At 44.2% G+C, this 4,940-nt stretch overlaps 1 non-coding gene across 1 annotated transcript; it reads left to right on the top strand.

Moving 5' to 3' along the window:
• The first annotated feature begins 1,695 nt into the window (after positions 1-1,695).
• Trnas-cga lies at positions 1,696-1,770 on the top strand. Its single transcript has one exon. It is a non-coding gene; the product is annotated as a tRNA-Ser (tRNA).
• Positions 1,771-4,940: the final 3,170 nt, after the last annotated feature.

The raw sequence follows: 4,940 nt of genomic DNA, 5'->3' as shown, positions 1-4,940 counted from the left end.
GGGGGCAAGCTCTTTCGCGTACTCTGTGTAGAATCGAATTGGTATCCCGTCAGGTCCAGTGGACGTTCCTCTGTTGAGTGATTCCAGTTGCTTCTCTATTCCTTGGACACTTATTTCGATGTCAGCCATTTTTTCGTTCATGAACATACTAGACAATTCGGCCGAATGATTTTGCCACACAGTGATTATCTATGGGACATAACTGAGAAGTCGTTTCATGCGCAAAATCCTACACCGGCAACATTTTCGCTATTATGGACTGCTGTAGAGGCAGTATGGGTCGCTAATTCTATAAGGGACTTCTAACGACTGGCTGAGTGCATGACACGTCCATTTGCTGCAGTGCGCAGCCAACAGGTGGTCCTACACGTTACTAGGGGGTGTCCTATGACTTTTGTCACCTCAGTGTTTCTACCACACCTGAATTTCGTTTAAGAGATGACTCTGTACAGTACTATTTGATGTATTTTATGTTGTGTATGGTATAAACAAAATTTCACATTGATCTTGGCAAAAGACGAGAAGATTTTTTTTCTTTTTTAGGAAGGGGGGGGGGACGAGGGCGGTCCTATGACATTCCCCGGGACCACTCCTGGTGATACGTGTGTGTCTGACGAGCATTCGCATTCGAGTACAGTGTACTGTGTCGTGTTACTTCAAAACTCTTCAAATCACTGACACATTTTTGTACTGTGATCTTATTTCGCCTGTTGAGAGGCGCCCACCCTTATGCACAGTTGGGGCTGACGTACTCCTGAGTGTGGGACGCCCGCCTACGGCACCCAGCTATCGCGTCGGCCTGTGGTGTCGGGCCCCCCCAGCTCTTTCCGCCCCTACACGGGCCTCGTTACCGCCACGCAGACAACAAACAATGACCGTCCGTCGACACTAATGAACTGCAGAGCGCCGGCCTATCAGCCGAAGCGGCGCCTTGCAGGCCTCGGCGATCGTTAGCGCCGTAACCGTAGCCGGCGGCGTACGTAGTCCGGAGGCCAAGGCGACGCAACGCCGCAGTACGGCGACGCTGCCTCGAGACTGGCGACGGCGTGCGCTGCCAGCTGCTGCCCTCGCAGCGGCTGGCCTGGCAGCACACACACACACACACACACACACACATGCACACACACGCTCGCATGCTCTTCTCTGAGTGGCGGCGGTGGAAGAGTGACTCGACGTTGTGTGAGGTTGGACAAGGGGAGGTGTCTGACGTGTTCTAATTTAAGCAAATCTCGAAGGCGAGCGCCAGTACCGCTGCACTACGTAGTGTAGGGTCATTAATTATGCAAAGTTCACGAAAAGAAAGCTCTCCAGCATTTCTGTCCAGTTCAAGGAGAAAACTTTTTTTTCAAAAAACATAAAGTACGATATTGGGATTGTGCGGAAATAATCAGCCACGAAGCGGCTCAAACTGCCCTCGCACAGTGCGTCTGTGGCTTTGCGTGAGATAATTATTACATTTCCGGAATAAGATTTCCACTCTGCAGCGGAGTGTGCACTGATATGAAACTTCCTGGCAGATTAAAACTGTGTGCCGGACCGAGACTCGAACTCGGGACCTTTGCCTTTCGCGGGCAAGTTCTCTACCAACTGAGCTACCCAAACACGACACGCCCCGTCCTCACAGCTTCACTTCTGCCAGGAAGTAGGAGACGAGGTACTGGCAGAAGTGAAGCTGTGAGGACGGGGCGTTAGTCGTGCTTGGATAGCTCAGTTGGTAGAGCACTTGCCCGCGAAAGGCAAAGGTCCCGAGTTCGAGTCTCGGTCCGGCACACAGCTTTAATCTGCCAGGAAGTTTCAATTATTACATTGGATTCCAACAGACAACTTCAGTAGATATCATGGGAAAATTTTGGTAGGCAATACGGAGATTCTGGCACAAAGTAAAAAGATGTAATAACCAATAAAGTTAATTAAAGTGGGGTTAATTATTAATGAACAAAAAACAAAATATATGGCAGCTGGAAAAGCACATAGAGAAAATGTGCCAAATGCAATCATCATCATCATCAGCCAATTCAGTCATTAAATGATGTGGCCTCTTCGAATCGTGGATTCAGGTAGGCTTTCAGCTGTCTTCTACAAGTGGGACGGTCTTGTGCAGTTCTCTGCCAGATGGCACCAGAGATCTTCTTGATGTCTTTGTCTCATCTGTCTGGTGGTCTTCCTCTAGGCCTCCGGTGCTCTCTCGGACTCCACTCCAGTAGTAGCTTCGTCCATCTGTTGTCTTTTTTTATTGGGACGTGGCCAGCCCACTGCCATTTCAAGGAACCTACTGTCTCTAAGATGTCATTAACCTTCGTCGCAGACCGGTTGTCATCTGCCCTTTTCCTATCCTTTCTTGTATAGCCCAGCATTGATCTCTCCATAGCTCTCTGTGCTGTTCTAAGTTTCCCTTTTGTAAATGAGTTTAGTGTCCATGTCTCGCAGCCATACGTCATCACAGGAAAACTGCAATAACAATGGGCAATTACACATTTGAGAGAGTTGAACATTTCAGGTATCTGGGCTCGACAGTTACACATCTAAATGATACCTCCTACGAAATTAAACAGAGATTGATACTAGTCAACAGAGCCTATTTTGTCCTAACAACACTTCTACCCTCGAGGCTCCTGACTCGTACCACGAAATTAACTATGTATAAATCACTTATACGTCCAGTGCTTACATATGCCTATGAAGCCTGGACATTAACAACTACAGATATTGAAACACTGGATGCATTTGAAAGAAAGGTACTTAGACGAATTGTCGGCCCAATCTGTGAAATAGGGGGGAGCAGATACAACCATGAGTTGTAATATCATATACAAAGACCAACCCATCAGAAGAATAGTGAAATCATCCAGACTGAGGTGGGCAGGACATGTAGCTCGCATGGATGATACAGAAGTACCAAAAAGAAGGAAAGCCAAGAGGGCAGAGAGGACGTGGTCGACCAAGAGCCAGATGGGAAGATGGAGTAATCGAAGATCTTAGGAAGATGGGCTATAGAAATTGGAGAGTATTGGCAAAGGACCGAGAGAGATGGAAGGAAATTGTAGAAGAGGCCAAGTCTCATCATGAGCTGTAGAGCCAAGAAAGAAGGAAAAAAACCAATAAAGTGAATTAAAAAGTTTATTTATGCCTATAAATCAAAAACCAAACTGTGCCATGTGAAGAAATTAGAATTTATTTTCCCGTTTCCTGAGATAGTTGATATTAATTCTAAAGTATGTACCGCGGTTAAACAGCTCATACATTAATAGCACTCTCTCACAAGTTGGTCCGCAGTTAAATGAAGCGAAGCACTGTAAACATCCTTTACACAACGGCTCAAATAACTCATAGAGCATGAGGTCTGTATCAGTACCCTGTATATCACTGTGAAATGAGTGACAGGGAATAACTCTCATTATAACATATATGAACGTATGCTTAACGAAAGGCGTGTGGCAAAATGTATTCTTTTACTTAAAATATGCATCGTCAACAATATTACACCTACAATAGTGAAACTTGGAACTATTATGTACAACGTAATACTTCATATTCTGCGCAATTTTTGTTTGAAAATGCGCATCGACATACATTTTGCGAGCATTTGAATTTTTAATTACCAATGTTTCGATACTGCACCTTTCCTCGTAAGCTAATCAAGCAATAAAACTGCAATTTTACGGTTTACATCTGCATAAGAGGCTAATAAAACGGTGGAACAGATTTTTGTTTAAGGTCACAGTTGCTTTATACTAATTTTTCAGTTTTTTGTGACCTGGAACCGCTCTAGTGTTCTCAAATTTTAAACGAGAACTTTTCTCAGAGGAAAGGTAACGTAAAAGTGCTGCAACAGGATTATTCAGTAAGCAGTTCTTAAGAACTATGCCAAATTTCAGGATGTTAGCTTTTATAGTTCCTGTGAAAAGGTACATTATAGCTCAGAAGTCAGTTTACGGCAAAGTTTTGATGTCAATTTTTGACAATATGGCTAAACTTCTAGTGACTAATGCGGTTCGTATCCATAATCTTTATTCTCCTCCTCGTCTTCCTGGAGTAATCTGTTTCCCCGCCTCCTTTGCTTAGCCAACTTCTGCATTTTCTCCTCCTGCCTGAGCTTTGCCCAGTCGAGCTTCTTCGATGCTTCTGGGTATCTTAAGTGTGAATGCAGCTGGGTGGAAGCCTAGCCTCTATAGACAATCATACCGACGTTTCCACTACTGACCACTAGACAGGCATCACATGCAACTATCTTCACAACATTTGAGGACACAAATACTGTTTTTGGACAACGCATGTTGTACGGTAATTGTAACTCTCATTTGTATTCTGTATTTTTCCACATACACATTTTTTGAGCAGTTCAGAATTTGCTAGGTACCTGGAAGTAGGTTTTATATCTAAAACAGCAAGTGGCAAACCATGTTTGTGGGTATATGGCTTTCCACTGGATTCTGCCTGAAGATATTTGCACCATAACCTGTCACAAAGGGAATGTTGAGGATTATCATCTGTGGAAAGTTTGTGAAAGATGTCCACAACATGATGAACGACGACCGGCTGCAAGCCCGAAATTTGTTTGAACAGTCAATTCGCGGGGAAATTTTTAAAATTCACATGTCCACACGACTTGGCTTTCCCATAATTGCTAATTTCCTTGTCTGTCAGTCTGTTAACACCTCCCAGCGGCTTTTCATTTTCTAATTTCTTCCCTTACATTCTTTCTTCAGTCTGAGATGTCGATCACCCATTCGCTTTTGAACATGCTCCACACAGTCCAGTTTTTCAATTTTAGTTTGTGAGTCATAAAGATTGCTCTCTAAAACAGTGTTAAAGGCATCGGTATCTCCATAACATAGATACTTCACATACCTAACACCATATTGTTCAACTGACCTTCGGAATATTAGTTTCATCCCAGCTACTACCATCCCACCACTGGACCCCTAGTAGTTCTTGGTGCA

The sequence above is a fragment of the Schistocerca americana genome, chromosome 3 (genome assembly GCF_021461395.2).
Source record: "Schistocerca americana isolate TAMUIC-IGC-003095 chromosome 3, iqSchAmer2.1, whole genome shotgun sequence".
Taxonomy (NCBI): Eukaryota; Metazoa; Arthropoda; class Insecta; order Orthoptera; family Acrididae; genus Schistocerca; species Schistocerca americana.
Note: the sequence above shows the minus strand (reverse complement) of the source record. Positions and strands in the feature narration are given on the sequence as shown.